A 20484-nucleotide genomic window follows, 5' to 3' on the forward strand; every position below is an offset into this window, starting at 1 on the left:
CAGCAAGAGAAGCCGACAAAGTCTTAAGCTGTACCACAGGAAGTTGGGACTGGACATTGAGAAGAAGATTCTTCACAGAAAGGGTGATTTTGGGCATTGGAATAGGCTTCCCAGGGAGGCGGTGGAGTCACCTGGAGGTGTTTAAGCAAAGATAGCACATGGCTTTTAGTGCTGTGGTCTGGTTGACAAGGTGGTGTTGAGTCATAGGTTTGACTCAATGGTCTCAGATGGGTTTTTTTCCAACCTAGTCGATTCTGTGGTTCTGTGATTGGTGTTTAAGGCAATTCTGCTCTTCAAGTGTCTTGCAATATCTTATGCAGCTCTGGTCATCAAGGGTGCATAGGTTCTTAGAGCCCCTAAGAGTCATCAGCGGGGAGCAAAGCCACGCATCTACTCTTCCCTAGAGATCACCTGCAGAGGTGATGCTTGACCAGCATACCCAGCTGACGTGCGCAGTGCCTGCTAAGGCCATATTAAATTTTTGCCCACAGCGTTTACTTTGGAAGAGAACCTCCCCCTTATAAAAACTGCATTCAATGAATAACATTTTCTGATTCAAGAGTGAACTTAAAAAAGATAGAAAGAAAGGAAAAATCCAGCCTCCAGAGATTTAATTAAAAATTCAGGACCTCCAAATTGTTGAACCACTTAATCCCAACACCTGTTTTTCACAGACAGGAGTCTCAACCCTACACGATTTCAGCTGCCCGAGACCATCTTTCCACGCTCTCAGGAAAGTCACAGCCTGTCAAGCATGCCTGTAAGACCTTGAAGGCTGAGTCTCCCCAGGGTGGTAGTGGGAAGGTCATTAGGGCTTGAGGAGTCAGGAGGATATCCTTGTCCAGGGGCTTGGGCATTTTTTCATCTGCTCCTTGGGACAGGAAGAGACCAAGGTTTCTCCATTTTGTTGCAGTGTGTGAGATTCTTTGGTAGTGCCAGTGATGGGGAGCAGCTTCTCAGGACTCCCTGAATTGCCACGGAGAACAGACAGAGCCATGGGGACAGAGTGCAGCTGCCCCATTTGTCATGATGAGCAAGAGGGTGTTGCTTATGCCATACCCTGTGGCCATGAGTTCTGCATGGGCTGCATGCTGCGTTGGGCAGAGAAGAAAGCAGAGTGCCCACTCTGCAGAAGATTGATAGAGTCTGTCAGGTTTTCTCTGCGGGAACAAAAATACCTCGAGTGTGTCATCACACCCCAGGGAGAATCACCAGAGACCAAGAGAGAGGCAGAAAGATCTCTTGGCCTCCTGGATGGAAACAGCTGCCAGCGCCCAGGAGCGGTTCCTGTGCAAGGGACGCCTTCCCCAGCTGAGCAGGGGCCTGCAGGGGCAGAGGCTGTGGGTAGCCTGCTTCCAAGGTCTGGGCAGAACTTTTCCAAAAAGAAGAGCATGTTCTTGACCCTATGCTGCCCTGGCTGCGCCAGAGGCTGGAGGCAATCTATGGGTCCCAGCGGTGGCTGGCAGTGAGAGCAGAGAACAGCATCTTGTATGCCCTGTGCCTCTGCGGTCCAGATGGGGAGGTCATTGTCCAGGTGCTGCAGCCTCTCCTGGAGGAATATACAGAACCCTATTGAAATGCTTTAGGAATAACTATGAAGCAATAACATAGAGCTGAGTTTGAGACAGGAAAGTGTACCAAGAAAATCTGGAAAGTTGGGGAGTTTTTGTGCATTTGACCGTTTGTTGCATATGCATACTTCTGTTCTGTCAGTAGTAGAGGTTGTAAAATTGTTTTTCTGTTAGGGAGTCTCCACCCCTATTCATAAGTTGTACTGGAGTCATCTCCTCCTTCCATGAGAAACGCATCAATACAATTCTCCTGTTTTTTGAATGTCTTGGGAATTGATGAAGACTGAAATGGCTAAGACCCGGTGCAAGGTAGACAGCCTTGGCTGGCAAGGCTCATGCTGGACATGGGCTTAAGGCAGGGTGAGGGTCAAGAAAAGGATGAGGTGTCAGTGCAAGACAAAGAGCAGAAACCCCAGTGTTAGGAGGGCTATGAGAAAGCCTCCAAGGGAAGGTGAGGACTGCCACTCCAGCATGAGAGGCAGAAAACCTTGGGTGTCGCTCGTGTGAGCATGCCTAGCTATTCTGGCTAGTTAAGCTTAGCCATAGGTGCAGGACAAAAACTTGAACTGTTCCAACTAACCCAGGTAATGCAGGACTATGGAATTCTTTGTATAACTAAGCAGTACCTAAGAAACGGGACTACCAGCTGTAGGCCACCAAGTGTTAGGGTCTGTACAAAATGCCGACTAATAGGCTGAAGTGTGGTAAGCGAATGTTTCCTTGGATGCCTTAGGAATTGACTTAATGAGCCAGCCTTCGCAATACTAGAGAGATGATGACTACAGAATTTAAAGATCCAATGGGACTTGTGAAAAAGGATGCATCTTCGGGGCAAGGTTGATTTGGGAGTGAAGGGCCATGTGACAAACCAAGCTCGGCCACTCCCGGAGGGATGTGGCTCCCGCGTTACCTTCAGTGTCTTTGATGCTGTTGGCACAATTGTCCAGCAGCATCCTTTCATTTGTGGTGCAGCTCCTCAGTTCAGAGGCTGTGCAAGGAGAGAGTAGCCACATAGGGCATGATCCTTCACTTGATACTGTCATTCATCTCCTCTTCAGCTCCAGGTCTCCAATTGCATTGCTAAAGCTCTGGGCTGGCAAGAGGAGAAGGCTGCTTCCATCAGCAGCTGCAGAAAGTGTTCCAGAGAGCAGAAGGCAGAGCCCGAGGGTATTGCCAGCATGGGTACTTCTCTCCCATCGCAGCCGGCAGCAGGGATTTACCTTGCCATTTCTTTGCACTCGGCATCTTCAGCCTCTTTCATACAGATCTCATCCAGCCCAGAGAACGAGTCATGAAGGATGTGTTGGTCATCCTACGTGGTCCTGAGGATGAGTTCTACCCACCTGGGATTAGAAGACAAAACTCCATCCTGTTACTGTGACTATCATGCTCACAGTCAAAGCGGGCATCAGGGGTGTACCAGGTCAGCCATGAACACTGGGCTAGGCCCTTACCCTTAGGTCTGTGCAGGCTTGCCCAGAGCCATGAAAGAGAAATACCTGTTTCACCTCTGCATAAGGATAGACTGCTTTCTTCTCCCACACTTCCATTTTCAAAGGCAGGATCCCTCTAAGGAAGATGCATTTAGCTAAATTATGCGCTTAAATGGCCTTTAATTAAAAAAAAAAAAAAAAAAAAGAAAAAAGGAAAAAGAAAAAAAGTCACAAAAGGTCTGGAAAAAGGCGGTCTTGCTAAACAATGCCACTTTCTCGCAGAACGGCTAGCACAGCTAGCCTGAAGAAGATCTTATGCAGTGCCCATATAGCCCCAAGGAGATTAGTGAGTGATGTGGATTGCTACAGTAGTAGTCCTGCAATGTCACAAACTTTTTAAAAATCAGAATGTGTGTTGCTTTGAATTGTTGTTACTGCCAATTCTGTAGTTTTGGATGTCAAGCAAAATCTTGTATCATTAGCACAAGAGTGGCACATGTTTCCCAGAGAAGCTGTGGATGCCCCATTCCTTTTACCATTTGAGGCCAGCTTGGATGGGACTCTGAGCAACCTGGTGTAGTGGAAGGCCTCTGTGTGCATGGTTGGGGTTTGAAACTAGTCAGTCCTTAAGGTACCTTCCAATCCAGACCTTTCTGTGGTTTTAGGCCTCTAAATTGCCCTTCCCCCCTGCCTGCAGCGGCCAGCACCGTGTCTGGAACATGGAACCAGTCCCTCTGTGACATCAGGCCTAGGGCCGAGGGCACTGCGGCAATGCAAATTCTGTTGGCATTACGTTGGCAGCTGCCCTGGAGGTGTCAAGCTCTCTCTCCTTGCAGCTGACTTGCAGCTGTGACGGCAATGATTTTGTTGTGCATCCTCATCCTACTGGCTCTGTGCGGGCCTGCACATGGCGCCTGTGGGTAAGTAGCCTCAGGCTCTTCGGGGGCGCAGGCAAAGGCTTAGGGGCTTCCCTGTGGGCGCCCGCTTGCCACCTGTGGCCACAGCAGTTCCCAAAGTAGGTGGGAGTCTCCGTTTATCACCACTGGCCAGGCTGCTGGCACCAGTTGTCTAAGGGGCTAAAGCAGAAATGGGCAAACATGTGGACATGCCAGGCAGCTCCCCGCTGGCTTTGCAACCAGAGCCTTGTGAGGAGGGATGCTGGCTGACCTTCAGCACAGCAGCAGGCCTTCTCATGGGACACTAACGACTTTCTGCTTTCAGACAGACTTGTGGGCTGCGGCCCATGGGTACTACCTTCAGCTCATCACGCGTTGTGGGTGGCACAGATGTCATGCCAGGGTCTGGGGCCTGGGCTGGGATCGCCAGTATCCGCTGCGTCTGGAAACCACCGGTATCTGTGCATATCTGTGGAGGGACCCTCATCAGCGCAAAGTGGCTGCTCTCAGCTGCCCACTGCTTTGTCAACATCACAAAGTAAGGAGGACCTGGGCACAGGGATATCCCCGCACCACCAGTGCATGCTATTCCCATCCCATTTCCTTGCATGTGCCTAGTGCCAGGACATTGCAGGGCCCAGCTGAGAGACTGCTCAGGGAGACAACTGGGTTCATGCCACCGCTTCCTAGCAGCCTGCAGCTCAATATATCTCAAGCCTACTTTCACTCTGTGGAGTGCTGTTTTCCTCTCTGCCTCAGGAAGCAGAAGGCAGGAAGGGCTGGGGTGTTACAGCACGTGATTCTACTCGCCCTCACCCCTCTCTCCATCTGCCTTCCAGTCCCATCAGCGAGTGGGCCATCGTTCTTGGGGCCACCTCGTTGGGCCAGTCGGGCCCTGGTGTGGAAGTGCGCCGGATTAAGCGGCTGATTATTCATGAAAAATACATCCCTGACCTTGAGTATAACGACATCGCCTTGCTGGAACTGGATCGGCCAGTCCAGTGCAGCTCCACCATTCAGACCGCCTGCCTGCCTGGTCCTGCAGTGAAAGTGTCGGAGCTGAAAAACTGTTACGTTGCTGGCTGGGGTGACAGAATCGTGAAATGTGAGTGAGTTCCCATAAAGGATCTGGACCCTGAGGGCAAGCTTGGCCCACCAGGGAGAGACGGCTGGGCCTTCCTGACAGCAGAGTTAGGCCGTGGGACATATGCCTCTGGCCTGGCCTGCTGCCCAATGCCACACAGCAGCGACACAGCACTCCCAACACCTCTCTAGAGGCCAGCAAGCCTCTAGGGAAAAACTTCAACACACGGGCAAAGAGCTGCTGGGAGCTCATTCCTTTCTCTGCTCACAGCTTCAGGTAGAGATATCCTGCAGCAGGCCAAGGTGCAAGTGGTCCCTAACCAGCTCTGCAACAGTAGTGAGTGGCTGCATGGGTACATCTATGACTTCCACGTGTGTGCTGGCCAGGGTGGCGTTGGCACCTGCCAGGTAGGAGCATGCCGAGTCCCCCAGCCCCCAGCAGTGTAGGCAGCCTCATCCCACCACCCAAGCACAGCCCAGCGTGTGCTTTCCCTGACCAGTTGCTCTCCCAGCCCCAGCTCTGCACTGTCGCTGAAGCTTCTGCCCCCTTTCCCATCCGTGGGTCCTTGCTCTGTGGGGTCCAGATGCTAACCCTGAAGCATCCAAGCACAGGGGAGACAGAGAGCCTCACCTGACAGGCCCCCAACCTGCTCCCAAGGGTGCTGAGGTTCTACAGGCTCCAGCACTTGAGCAGGGCCTTGCTCAGCCAGGAGTCCAGTTCTTCTGGCAGGGGCTGAAGAGAGTAAAGCAACCAACTCCGACTGCTGACAGGGGCACACAGAGGCACCTTAATCCTCTCTGCTCTGCTCCAGGGTGACAGCGGGGGGCCTCTTGTCTGCCAAGATAAGCATGCCGGCTTCTTCTGGCAAATTGGTGTGACCAGCTGGGGAGTAGGCTGTGCTAGACCTAAACGGCCTGCAGTCTCCAGCTCCACTCAGTACTACTACGACTGGATCCGGACTACAGTGGGAAGAAGGCCAGTACCAGGAATTACGCCAGCACCAGCCTACACCTCAACCCCCCTGCAGACACTACCTCCAAGACCAACTCAACCCTGTCCAGTTCCTCGGGCAAAGCTGCTCCAATTCTTTAATCTGCTGAAGGAGATCTTGCTGTACCTAAAGGGAAAAATTGTTTGAACGGCAAAATGGACCAGCTGCAGTTCAGGCTATAGTAGACCACAACCCTTTCCTTCTGAGTTCTATTAATTTGAATTGCATTAAACGGAATTAAATTGGAAGCAAACTCAAAAGGAGATCTGTATTTTCTGCTCTGCGACAAATTTGCATCCAAATTCTCTAAAATCCCGCTGGCCTGATTTTGCCCAAGCAGCCCTGAACTCAGGGATCCCTTCACACTCATCTAGGAAGAATTTGGCTTCACACTCCCTTCCGTACAGATCAATGCCTTCCCCACAGCTATTGGTACATCTACAGCGGAAGAGTAGCATCTGGCACCTTAAGTTTGCAAAAACAAGTTCAAGAAACACAACACTAGGAAAACAAGAGAAAAGAAAAGTAGGGTGCAGATGTTGCCCTGTCATCAAAAATGTGAAGCCCTTCATTCTCCTCTGTGCCCTAAGGATGGTTTTTGTCCCCATCAGATGGCAACTGGGTTTTTTGGCCCATGTAGAAACCTAAGCAGTAAAGAGTTCATGCACTGCTATGCCCTGAACACCAACAGCCATCAAGCAAACGAGTTATAACAGCATGTGCCTGGAAAGGGGAGCTGTATTGAACGTAGGCCAGACCCATTCTGGAGCTGAAGTTCCTGTTCCAGTCTGTAGTGACCACACAACATAAAGAACAGCTTAAGTGCAGGAGTGGGGTCAAGGAGCAAGCAAGACCAATAGATGGAGAATCAAGACCACAAAAAAAAAAGAAAACAAACCCAAAGCCCCCCAGCCCATTTCCAGAAAAGTCTAGAATACTAGGCTGCACATGCCAACTCATTTGTACGAAGAGTGAGGAACCGAATCCCAGAATGGGGAAAACTTACCTAGAAAAATGTACCACCACAGAGGCCGGGTGGCATTCTCTCAGGACCCTGGACACCTGTTGGCTGGATCGGTGCTGGACCCAGGACTTTAATCTTCTTTCCTCTCCTACCCGATTCCTCTTTCCCTTCTTCTTCCCTCTTTTCTTTTAGTCTTCTGTCTTATTATTAGAAGGTAGTGGCAAAACATATACCAACTGCCATGCTGAGTGTGTAGTTTGTTAATAAAAAGCGGTGAGGTTTTTTTGGACCCTTTTGCTTTTTGCCATTCTTTTCCATCCGTGAACATCGACGAACCTCTGTTGCTCCCTTCCACATAGGAGTGGCGTGTAAGACCAATGCACAAACACTCCAGGGAAGGGAAGAGCTGCATCTGCCTTCTCCAGTGCCAATCCCTGGGCCAAGGATCAATTGCACATCTCACCCCCTCACAGCAGCAGTCTGTTGTACCAGCACGTCTTTTATGATCCGGTTATTGGCACATGCCTCTACCTGAAGGTAAGAGGCATGTGCCCAAGTCAATAGCATGGATTTTCTTTAACAGTAAGCATGAGGTAGAGAGATAGAAATAGGAAAGAGAGGAGGGCCAGAGGGAGAGAAAGAGTGAGACAGTTGAAGGAGAAAGCTATCACCGCACTTGGATCCAGAAAGCATCCTCTTGCATCTTTTCTTCACCCTGGTCTTCTTGCTGGTGTGGTTCCCCCAGGTATTCAAACCTTTTTGCTATTTAGGCATTTTAGCCAACAAAGGAATCAATGCTCATTGGCTGCAGTTACCCACTCAGAGTTGCTTTTCAACAGAGTGGCTTTGTTGGCTTTGAATGTGGGTTCTTTCTGTCCAGTATCAGTGCTCCTCCAGTATCCGTTTTCCTCCTGCTAGTCTGAGAGCGCATCCAATCCTACCTCACATTCCTCTCAGGTGGCTTAACTGACAGCCCAAGTTTCACAGAGGCATGTTCAGGGAGGGGGAGCTTCAGTTGCTGCCGATGAGCAGTTGCTTCTTTGGAGAGTTTGTCACAGTGGGCAAAGCCTTTCAATAATCTTAATGCATCTTGGAGGGGCAAGAACCTCTCATCTTTATTGCATAAGGGAGGGAATATAGTTAGCAAAGATGAGGAAAAGGCTGAGGTCCCTAGCATCTTCTTTGCTTCAGTTTTCAACAAAAAGACGGGTTGTCCTCAAGGCAACTGGCCTCCTGAACTTGTAGATGGGGAGCAGGGAACAGAACAGCCTCTCCTGTTATCCAGGAGAAAGTAGTTAGTGACCATCTGAGCCACTTAGATGCTGACAAGTCGATGAGACCAGATAGGATTCATCCTAGGGTGGTGCAGGAGATGGCAGAAGACCTCACCAAGACGCTTTCCATCATTTACCCTCAGTCCTGGGTAACAAGACGACTGGGCGGGCCAACGTGATACTCATCCATAAGAAGGGCCATAAGGAGCACATGGGAAACTACAGGCCTGTCAGCCTGACCTTGGTACTCAGTAAGGTTAAACAAGAGATCATCTTAAGTGCGATAACGCAGCACCTGCAGGACAGCTGAGGGATCAGACCCAGCCAGCAGGGATTTAGGAGGGGCAGGTTGTGCTTTAACCAACCTGATCTCCCTTTGTTACCAGCTGACCCGCCAGGTGGATGACGGGAAGGCTGTGGATGTTGTATACCTGGCCTTCAGCAAAGCCTCTTACCCCATCTCCCGTAGGGCACTCCTGGAAAAGCTGGTAGCCCACAGCTTGGGCAGGAGCCGTGTTCAGAACTGGCTGGATGGCCAGGCCCAGAGACTGGAGGTGAATGGTCCTGCATCCAGATGGGGGCTAGTCACTTAGTGCAGCCCCCCAGGGGTCTGTGTTGGGACCAGTCTTGTTTAAATATCTTCACTGATGATCCGGACAAGGGGATCACCTTGCAGATGACACCAAGCTGGGAGCAAGCACTGCTCTGTTAGAGGGTAGGAGGACTCTGCAGAGGGACCTGGACAGGCTGGATAGGTGTGCTGAATCCAACAATGGGCGGTTGCACAAGTCCAAGTGCCAGGTCGTGCCTTTGAATCACAGCAAGCCCCTGCAGCACCACAAGCTGGGGTTGGTGTGGCTGGACAGTGCCCAGGCAGAAAAGGGACCTGGGGGTACTGGAGACAGCAGCTGAACGTGAGCCAGCAGTGCGCTCTGGTGGCCAAGAAGGCCAATGGCATCCTGGCCTGGATCAGGAATGGTGTGGCCAGCAGGAGCGGGGAGGTCATTCTTCCCCTGTAGTCAGCACTGGTGAGGCCGCACCTTGAGTGCTGCGTCCAGTTCTGGGCTCCTCAGTTTAGGAAGGACGTTGAGATGCTCAAATGGGTCCAGAGGAGGGCAACAAGGATAGTGAATGGTCTGGGCCACATGTCTTATGAGGAGCAGCTGAGGGAGCTGGGGTTGCTTAGCTTGGAGAAGAGAAGGCTCAGGGGTGAGCGTACCAACCTCTATAAGTCCCCGAAAGGAGGGTATAGCCCAGTGGGGGTCAGTCTCTTCTCCCAGGCAAGCAGCAAGAGAAGCCGACAAAGTCTTAAGCTGTACCACAGGAAGTTGGGACTGGACATTGAGAAGAAGATTCTTCACAGAAAGGGTGATTTTGGGCATTGGAATAGGCTTCCCAGGGAGGCGGTGGAGTCACCTGGAGGTGTTTAAGCAAAGATAGCACATGGCTTTTAGTGCTGTGGTCTGGTTGACAAGGTGGTGTTGAGTCATAGGTTTGACTCAATGGTCTCAGATGGGTTTTTTTCCAACCTAGTCGATTCTGTGGTTCTGTGATTGGTGTTTAAGGCAATTCTGCTCTTCAAGTGTCTTGCAATATCTTATGCAGCTCTGGTCATCAAGGGTGCATAGGTTCTTAGAGCCCCTAAGAGTCATCAGCGGGGAGCAAAGCCACGCATCTACTCTTCCCTAGAGATCACCTGCAGAGGTGATGCTTGACCAGCATACCCAGCTGACGTGCGCAGTGCCTGCTAAGGCCATATTAAATTTTTGCCCACAGCGTTTACTTTGGAAGAGAACCTCCCCCTTATAAAAACTGCATTCAATGAATAACATTTTCTGATTCAAGAGTGAACTTAAAAAAGATAGAAAGAAAGGAAAAATCCAGCCTCCAGAGATTTAATTAAAAATTCAGGACCTCCAAATTGTTGAACCACTTAATCCCAACACCTGTTTTTCACAGACAGGAGTCTCAACCCTACACGATTTCAGCTGCCCGAGACCATCTTTCCACGCTCTCAGGAAAGTCACAGCCTGTCAAGCATGCCTGTAAGACCTTGAAGGCTGAGTCTCCCCAGGGTGGTAGTGGGAAGGTCATTAGGGCTTGAGGAGTCAGGAGGATATCCTTGTCCAGGGGCTTGGGCATTTTTTCATCTGCTCCTTGGGACAGGAAGAGACCAAGGTTTCTCCATTTTGTTGCAGTGTGTGAGATTCTTTGGTAGTGCCAGTGATGGGGAGCAGCTTCTCAGGACTCCCTGAATTGCCACGGAGAACAGACAGAGCCATGGGGACAGAGTGCAGCTGCCCCATTTGTCATGATGAGCAAGAGGGTGTTGCTTATGCCATACCCTGTGGCCATGAGTTCTGCATGGGCTGCATGCTGCGTTGGGCAGAGAAGAAAGCAGAGTGCCCACTCTGCAGAAGATTGATAGAGTCTGTCAGGTTTTCTCTGCGGGAACAAAAATACCTCGAGTGTGTCATCACACCCCAGGGAGAATCACCAGAGACCAAGAGAGAGGCAGAAAGATCTCTTGGCCTCCTGGATGGAAACAGCTGCCAGCGCCCAGGAGCGGTTCCTGTGCAAGGGACGCCTTCCCCAGTTGAGCAGGGGCCTGCAGGGGCAGAGGCTGTGGGTAGCCTGCTTCCAAGGTCTGGGCAGAACTTTTCCAAAAAGAAGAGCATGTTCTTGACCCTATGCTGCCCTGGCTGCGCCAGAGGCTGGAGGCAATCTATGGGTCCCAGCGGTGGCTGGCAGTGAGAGCAGAGAACAGCATCTTGTATGCCCTGTGCCTCTGCGGTCCAGATGGGGAGGTCATGGTCCAGGTGCTGCAGCCTCTCCTGGAGGAATATACAGAACCCTATTGAAATGCTTTAGGAACAACTATGAAGCAATAACATAGAGCTGAGTTTGAGACAGGAAAGTGTACCAAGAAAATCTGGAAAGTTGGGGAGTTTTTCTGCATTTGCCCGTTTGTTGCATATGCATACTTCTGTTCTGTCAGTAGTAGAGGTTGTAAAATTGTTTTTCTGTTAGGGAGTCTCCACCCCTATTCATAAGTTGTACTGGAGTCATCTCCTCCTTCCATGAGAAACGCATCAATACAATTCTCCTGTTTTTTGAATGTCTTGGGAATTGATGAAGACTGAAATGGCTAAGACCCGGTGCAAGGTAGACAGCCTTGGCTGGCAAGGCTCATGCTGGACATGGGCTTAAGGCAGGGTGAGGGTCAAGAAAAGGATGAGGTGTCAGTGCAAGACAAAGAGCAGAAACCCCAGTGTTAGGAGGGCTATGAGAAAGCCTCCAAGGGAAGGTGAGGACTGCCACTCCAGCATGAGAGGCAGAAAACCTTGGGTGTCGCTCGTGTGAGCATGCCCAGCTATTCTGGCTAGTTAAGCTTAGCCATAGGTGCAGGACAAAAACTTGAACTGTTCCAACTAACCCAGGTAATGCAGGACTATGGAATTCTTTGTATAACTAAGCAGTACCTAAGAAACGAGACTACCAGCTGTAGGCCACCAAGTGTTAGGGCCTGTACAAAATGCCGACTAATAGGCTGAAGTGTGGTAAGCGAATGTTTCCTTGGATGCCTTAGGAATTGACTTAATGAGCCAGCCTTCGCAATACTAGAGAGATGACGACTACAGAATTTAAAGATCCAATGGGACTTGTGAAAAAGGATGCATCTTCGGGGCAAGGTTGATTTGGGAGTGAAGGGCCATGTGACAAACCAAGCTCGGCCACTCCCGGAGGGATGTGGCTCCCGCGTTACCTTCAGTGTCTTTGATGCTGTTGGCACAATTGTCCAGCAGCATCCTTTCATTTGTGGTGCAGCTCCTCAGTTCAGAGGCTGTGCAAGGAGAGAGTAGCCACATAGGGCATGATCCTTCACTTGATACTGTCATTCATCTCCTCTTCAGCTCCAGGTCTCCAATTGCATTGCTAAAGCTCTGGGCTGGCAAGAGGAGAAGGCTGCTTCCATCAGCAGCTGCAGAAAGTGTTCCAGAGAGCAGAAGGCAGAGCCCGAGGGTATTGCCAGCATGGGTACTTCTCTCCCATCGCAGCCGGCAGCAGGGATTTACCTTGCCATTTCTTTGCACTCGGCATCTTCAGCCTCTTTCATGCAGATCTCATCCAGCTCAGAGAACGAGTCATGAAGGATGTGTTGGTCATCCTACGTGGTCCTGAGGATGAGTTCTACCCACCTGGGATTAGAAGACAAAACTCCATCCTGTTACTGTGACTATCATGCTCACAGTCAAAGCGGGCATCAGGGGTGTACCAGGTCAGCCATGAACACTGGGCTAGGCCCTTACCCTTAGGTCTGTGCAGGCTTGCCCAGAGCCATGAAAGAGAAATACCTGTTTCACCTCTGCATAAGGATAGACTGCTTTCTTCTCCCACACTTCCATTTTCAAAGGCAGGATCCCTCTAAGGAAGATGCATTTAGCTAAATTATGCGCTTAAATGGCCTTTAATTAAAAAAAAAAAAAAAAAGAAAAAAGGAAAAAGAAAAAAAGTCACAAAAGGTCTGGAAAAAGGCGGTCTTGCTAAACAATGCCACTTTCTCGCAGAACGGCTAGCACAGCTAGCCTGAAGAAGATCTTATGCAGTGCCCATATAGCCCCAAGGAGATTAGTGAGTGATGTGGATTGCTACAGTAGTAGTCCTGCAATGTCACAAACTTTTTAAAAATCAGAATGTGTGTTGCTTTGAATTGTTGTTACTGCCAATTCTGTAGTTTTGGATGTCAAGCAAAATCTTGTATCATTAGCACAAGAGTGGCACATGTTTCCCAGAGAAGCTGTGGATGCCCCATTCCTTTTACCATTTGAGGCCAGCTTGGATGGGACTCTGAGCAACCTGGTGTAGTGGAAGGCCTCTGTGTGCATGGTTGGGGTTTGAAACTAGTCAGTCCTTAAGGTACCTTCCAATCCAGACCTTTCTGTGGTTTTAGGCCTCTAAATTGCCCTTCCCCCCTGCCTGCAGCGGCCAGCACCGTGTCTGGAACATGGAACCAGTCCCTCTGTGACATCAGGCCTAGGGCCGAGGGCACTGCGGCAATGCAAATTCTGTTGGCATTACGTTGGCAGCTGCCCTGGAGGTGTCAAGCTCTCTCTCCTTGCAGCTGACTTGCAGCTGTGACGGCAATGATTTTGTTGTGCATCCTCATCCTACTGGCTCTGTGCGGGCCTGCACATGGCGCCTGTGGGTAAGTAGCCTCAGGCTCTTCGGGGGCCCAGGCAAAGGCTTAGGGGCTTCCCTGTGGGCGCCCGCTTGCCACCTGTGGCCACAGCAGTTCCCAAAGTAGGTGGGAGTCTCCGTTTATCACCACTGGCCAGGCTGCTGGCACCAGTTGTCTAAGGGGCTAAAGCAGAAATGGGCAAACATGTGGACATGCCAGGCAGCTCCCCGCTGGCTTTGCAACCAGAGCCTTGTGAGGAGGGATGCTGGCTGACCTTCAGCACAGCAGCAGGCCTTCTCATGGGACACTAACGACTTTCTGCTTTCAGACAGACTTGTGGGCTGCGGCCCATGGGTACTACCTTCAGCTCATCACGCGTTGTGGGTGGCACAGATGTCATGCCAGGGTCTGGGGCCTGGGCTGGGATCGCCAGTATCCGCTGCGTCTGGAAACCACCGGTATCTGTGCATATCTGTGGAGGGACCCTCATCAGCGCAAAGTGGCTGCTCTCAGCTGCCCACTGCTTTGTCAACATCACAAAGTAAGGAGGACCTGGGCACAGGGATATCCCCGCACCACCAGTGCATGCTATTCCCATCCCATTTCCTTGCATGTGCCTAGTGCCAGGACATTGCAGGGCCCAGCTGAGAGACTGCTCAGGGAGACAACTGGGTTCATGCCACCGCTTCCTAGCAGCCTGCAGCTCAATATAGCTCAAGCCTACTTTCACTCTGTGGAGTGCTGTTTTCCTCTCTGCCTCAGGAAGCAGAAGGCAGGAAGGGCTGGGGTGTTACAGCACGTGATTCTACTCGCCCTCACCCCTCTCTCCATCTGCCTTCCAGTCCCATCAGCGAGTGGGCCATCGTTCTTGGGGCCACCTCGTTGGGCCAGTCGGGCCCTGGTGTGGAAGTGCGCCGGATTAAGCGGCTGATTATTCATGAAAAATACATCCCTGACCTTGAGTATAACAACATCGCCTTGCTGGAACTGGATCGGCCAGTCCAGTGCAGCTCCACCATTCAGACCGCCTGCCTGCCTGGTCCTGCAGTGAAAGTGTCGGAGCTGAAAAACTGTTACGTTGCTGGCTGGGGTGACAGAATCGTGAAATGTGAGTGAGTTCCCATAAAGGATCTGGACCCTGAGGGCAAGCTTGGCCCACCAGGGAGAGACGGCTGGGCCTTCCTGACAGCAGAGTTAGGCCGTGGGACATATGCCTCTGGCCTGGCCTGCTGCCCAATGCCACACAGCAGCGACACAGCACTCCCAACACCTCTCTAGAGGCCAGCAAGCCTCTAGGGAAAAACTTCAACACACGGGCAAAGAGCTGCTGGGAGCTCATTCCTTTCTCTGCTCACAGCTTCAGGTAGAGATATCCTGCAGCAGGCCAAGGTGCAAGTGGTCCCTAACCAGCTCTGCAACAGTAGTGAGTGGCTGCATGGGTACATCTATGACTTCCACGTGTGTGCTGGCCAGGGTGGCGTTGGCACCTGCCAGGTAGGAGCATGCCGAGTCCCCCAGCCCCCAGCAGTGTAGGCAGCCTCATCCCACCACCCAAGCACAGCCCAGCGTGTGCTTTCCCTGACCAGTTGCTCTCCCAGCCCCAGCTCTGCACTGTCGCTGAAGCTTCTGCCCCCTTTCCCATCCGTGGGTCCTTGCTCTGTGGGGTCCAGATGCTAACCCTGAAGCATCCAAGCACAGGGGAGACAGAGAGCCTCACCTGACAGGCCCCCAACCTGCTCCCAAGGGTGCTGAGGTTCTACAGGCTCCAGCACTTGAGCAGGGCCTTGCTCAGCCAGGAGTCCAGTTCTTCTGGCAGGGGCTGAAGAGAGTAAAGCAACCAACTCCGACTGCTGACAGGGGCACACAGAGGCACCTTAATCCTCTCTGCTCTGCTCCAGGGTGACAGCGGGGGGCCTCTTGTCTGCCAAGATAAGCATGCCGGCTTCTTCTGGCAAATTGGTGTGACCAGCTGGGGAGTAGGCTGTGCTAGACCTAAACGGCCTGCAGTCTCCAGCTCCACTCAGTACTACTACGACTGGATCCGGACTACAGTGGGAAGAAGGCCAGTACCAGGAATTACGCCAGCACCAGCCTACACCTCAACCCCCCTGCAGACACTACCTCCAAGACCAACTCAACCCTGTCCAGTTCCTCGGGCAAAGCTGCTCCAATTCTTTAATCTGCTGAAGGAGATCTTGCTGTACCTAAAGGGAAAAATTGTTTGAACGGCAAAATGGACCAGCTGCAGTTCAGGCTATAGTAGACCACAACCCTTTCCTTCTGAGTTCTATTAATTTGAATTGCATTAAACGGAATTAAATTGGAAGCAAACTCAAAAGGAGATCTGTATTTTCTGCTCTGCGACAAATTTGCATCCAAATTCTCTAAAATCCCGCTGGCCTGATTTTGCCCAAGCAGCCCTGAACTCAGGGATCCCTTCACACTCATCTAGGAAGAATTTGGCTTCACACTCCCTTCCGTACAGATCAATGCCTTCCCCACAGCTATTGGTACATCTACAGCGGAAGAGTAGCATCTGGCACCTTAAGTTTGCAAAAACAAGTTCAAGAAACACAACACTAGGAAAACAAGAGAAAAGAAAAGAAGGGTGCAGATGTTGCCCTGTCATCAAAAATGTGAAGCCCTTCATTCTCCTCTGTGCCCTAAGGATGGTTTTTGTCCCCATCAGATGGCAACTGGGTTTTTTGGCCCATGTAGAAACCTAAGCAGTAAAGAGTTCATGCACTGCTATGCCCTGAACACCAACAGCCATCAAGCAAACGAGTTATAACAGCATGTGCCTGGAAAGGGGAGCTGTATTGAACGTAGGCCAGCCCCATTCTGGAGCTGAAGTTCCTGTTCCAGTCTGTAGTGACCACACAACATAAAGAACAGCTTAAGTGCAGGAGTGGGGTCAAGGAGCAAGCAAGACCAATAGATGGAGAATCAAGACCACAAAAAAAAAAGAAAACAAACCCAAAGCCCCCCAGCCCATTTCCAGAAAAGTCTAGAATACTAGGCTGCACATGCCAACTCATTTGTACGAAGAGTGAGGAACCGAATCCCAGAATGGGGAAAACTTACCTAGAAAAATGTACCACCACAGAGGCCGGGTGGCATTCTCTCAGGACCCTGGACACCTGTTGGCTGGATCGGTGCTGGACCCAGGACTTTAATCTTCTTTCCTCTCCTACCCGATTCCTCTTTCCCTTCTTCTTCCCTCTTTTCTTTTAGTCTTCTGTCTTATTATTAGAAGGTAGTGGCAAAACATATACCAACTGCCATGCTGAGTGTGTAGTTTGTTAATAAAAAGCGGTGAGGTTGTTTTGGACCCTTTTGCTTTTTGCCATTCTTTTCCATCCGTGAACATCGACGAACCTCTGTTGCTCCCTTCCACATAGGAGTGGCGTGTAAGACCAATGCACAAACACTCCAGGGAAGGGAAGAGCTGCATCTGCCTTCTCCAGTGCCAATCCCTGGGCCAAGGATCAATTGCACATCTCACCCCCTCACAGCAGCAGTCTGTTGTACCAGCACGTCTTTTATGATCCGATTATTGGCACATGCCTCTACCTGAAGGTAAGAGGCATGTGCCCAAGTCAATAGCATGGATTTTCTTTAACAGTAAGCATGAGGTAGAGAGATAGAAATAGGAAAGAGAGGAGGGCCAGAGGGAGAGAAAGAGTGAGACAGTTGAAGGAGAAAGCTATCACCGCACTTGGATCCAGAAAGCATCCTCTTGCATCTTTTCTTCACCCTGGTCTTCTTGCTGGTGTGGTTCCCCCAGGTATTCAAACCTTTTTGCTATTTAGGCATTTTAGCCAACAAAGGAATCAATGCTCATTGGCTGCAGTTACCCACTCAGAGTTGCTTTTCAACAGAGTGGCTTTGTTGGCTTTGAGTGTGGGTTCTTTCTGTCCAGTATCAGTGCTCCTCCAGTATCCGTTTTCCTCCTGCTAGTCTGAGAGCGCATCCAATCCTACCTCACATTCCTCTCAGGTGGCTTAACTGACAGCCCAAGTTTCACAGAGGCATGTTCAGGGAGGGGGAGCTTCAGTTGCTGCCGATGAGCAGTTGCTTCTTTGGAGAGTTTGTCACAGTGGGCAAAGCCTTTCAATAATCTTAATGCATCTTGGAGGGGCAAGAACCTCTCATCTTTATTGCATAAGGGAGGGAATATAGTTAGCAAAGATGAGGAAAAGGCTGAGGTCCCTAGCATCTTCTTTGCTTCAGTTTTCAACAAAAAGACGGGTTGTCCTCAAGGCAACTGGCCTCCTGAACTCGTAGATGGGGAGCAGGGAACAGAACAGCCTCTCCTGTTATCCAGGAGAAAGTAGTTAGTGACCATCTGAGCCACTTAGATGCTGACACGTCGATGAGACCAGACAGGATTCATCCTAGGGTGGTGCAGGAGATGGCAGAAGACCTCACCAAGATGCTTTCCATCATTTACCCTCAGTCCTGGGTAACAAGACGGCTGGGCTGGCCAACGTGATACTCATCCATAAGAAGGGCCATAAGGAGCACATGGGAAACTACAGGCCTGTCAGCCTGACCTTGGTACTCAGTAAGGTTAAACAAGAGATCATCTTAAGTGCGATAACGCAGCACCTGCAGGACAGCTGAGGGATCAGACCCAGCCAGCAGGGATTTAGGAGGGGCAGGTTGTGCTTTAACCAACCTGATCTCCCTTTGTTACCAGCTGACCCGCCAGGTGGATGACGGGAAGGCTGTGGATGTTGTATACCTGGCCTTCAGCAAAGCCTCTTACCCCATCTCCCGTAGGGCACTCCTGGAAAAGCTGGTAGCCCACAGCTTGGGCAGGAGCCGTGTTCAGAACTGGCTGGATGGCCAGGCCCAGAGACTGGAGGTGAATGGTCCTGCATCCAGATGGGGGCTAGTCACTTAGTGCAGCCCCCCAGGGGTCTGTGTTGGGACCAGTCTTGTTTAAATATCTTCACTGATGATCCGGACAAGGGGATCACCTTGCAGATGACACCAAGCTGGGAGCAAGCACTGCTCTGTTAGAGGGTAGGAGGACTCTGCAGAGGGACCTGGACAGGCTGGATAGGTGTGCTGAATCCAACAATGGGCGGTTGCACAAGTCCAAGTGCCAGGTCGTGCCTTTGAATCACAGCAAGCCCCTGCAGCACCACAAGCTGGGGTTGGTGTGGCTGGACAGTGCCCAGGCAGAAAAGGGACCTGGGGGTACTGGAGACAGCAGCTGAACGTGAGCCAGCAGTGCGCTCTGGTGGCCAAGAAGGCCAATGGCATCCTGGCCTGGATCAGGAATGGTGTGGCCAGCAGGAGCGGGGAGGTCATTCTTCCCCTGTAGTCAGCACTGGTGAGGCCGCACCTTGAGTGCTGCGTCCAGTTCTGGGCTCCTCAGTTTAGGAAGGACGTTGAGATGCTCAAATGGGTCCAGAGGAGGGCAACAAGGATAGTGAATGGTCTGGGACACATGTCTTATGAGGAGCAGCTGAGGGAGCTGGGGTTGCTTAGCTTGGAGAAGAGAAGGCTCAGGGGTGAGCGTACCAACCTCTATAAGTCCCCGAAAGGAGGGTATAGCCCAGTGGGGGTCAGTCTCTTCTCCCAGGCAAGCAGCAAGAGAAGCCGACAAAGTCTTAAGCTGTACCACAGGAAGTTGGGACTGGACATTGAGAAGAAGATTCTTCACAGAAAGGGTGATTTTGGGCATTGGAATAGGCTTCCCAGGGAGGCGGTGGAGTCACCTGGAGGTGTTTAAGCAAAGATAGCACATGGCTTTTAGTGCTGTGGTCTGGTTGACAAGGTGGTGTTGAGTCATAGGTTTGACTCAATGGTCTCAGATGGGTTTTTTTCCAACCTAGTCGATTCTGTGGTTCTGTGATTGGTGTTTAAGGCAATTCTGCTCTTCAAGTGTCTTGCAATATCTTATGCAGCTCTGGTCATCAAGGGTGCATAGGTTCTTAGAGCCCCTAAGAGTCATCAGCGGGGAGCAAAGCCACGCATCTACTCTTCCCTAGAGATCACCTGCAGAGGTGATGCTTGACCGGCATACCCAGCTGACGTGCGCAGTGCCTGCTAAGGCCATATTAAATTTTTGCCCACAGCGTTTACTTTGGAAGAGAACCTCCCCCTTATAAAAACTGCATTCAATGAATAACATTTTCTGATTCAAGAGTGAACTTAAAAAAGATAGAAAGAAAGGAAAAATCCAGCCTCCAGAGATTTAATTAAAAATTCAGGACCTCCAAATTGTTGAACCACTTAATCCCAACACCTGTTTTTCACAGACAGGAGTCTCAACCCTACACGATTTCAGCTGCCCGAGACCATCTTTCCACGCTCTCAGGAAAGTCACAGCCTGTCAAGCATGCCTGTAAGACCTTGAAGGCTGAGTCTCCCCAGGGTGGTAGTGGGAAGGTCATTAGGGCTTGAGGAGTCAGGAGGATATCCTTGTCCAGGGGCTTGGGCATTTTTTCATCTGCTCCTTGGGACAGGAAGAGACCAAGGTTTCTCCATTTTGTTGCAGTGTGTGAGATTCTTTGGTAGTGCCAGTGATGGGGAGCAGCTTCTCAGGACTCCCTGAATTGCCACGGAGAACAGACAGAGCCATGGGGACAGAGTGCAGCTGCCCCATTTGTCATGATGAGCAAGAGGGTGTTGCTTATGCCATACCCTGTGGCCATGAGTTCTGCATGGGCTGCATGCTGCGTTGGGCAGAGAAGAAAGCAGAGTGCCCACTCTGCAGAAGATTGATAGAGTCTGTCAGGTTTTCTCTGTGGGAACAAAAATACCTCGAGTGTGTCATCACACCCCAGGGAGAATCACCAGAGACCAAGAGAGAGGCAGAAAGATCTCTTGGCCTCCTGGATGGAAACAGCTGCCAGCGCCCAGGAGCGGTTCCTGTGCAAGGGACGCCTTCCCCAGCTGAGCAGGGGCCTGCAGGGGCAGAGGCTGTGGGTAGCCTGCTGCCAAGGTCTGGGCAGAACTTTTCCAAAAAGAAGAGCATGTTCTTGACCCTATGCTGCCCTGGCTGCGCCAGAGGCTGGAGGCAACCTTTGGGTCCCAGCGGTGGCTGGCAGTGAGAGCAGAGAACAGCATCTTGTA

This window comes from Chamaea fasciata, unplaced genomic scaffold (assembly GCF_029207755.1).
Source record: "Chamaea fasciata isolate MVZ Bird 193981 ecotype frontalis unplaced genomic scaffold, bChaFas1.0.hap1 SCAF_10, whole genome shotgun sequence".
NCBI lineage: Eukaryota > Metazoa > Chordata > Aves > Passeriformes > Sylviidae > Chamaea > Chamaea fasciata.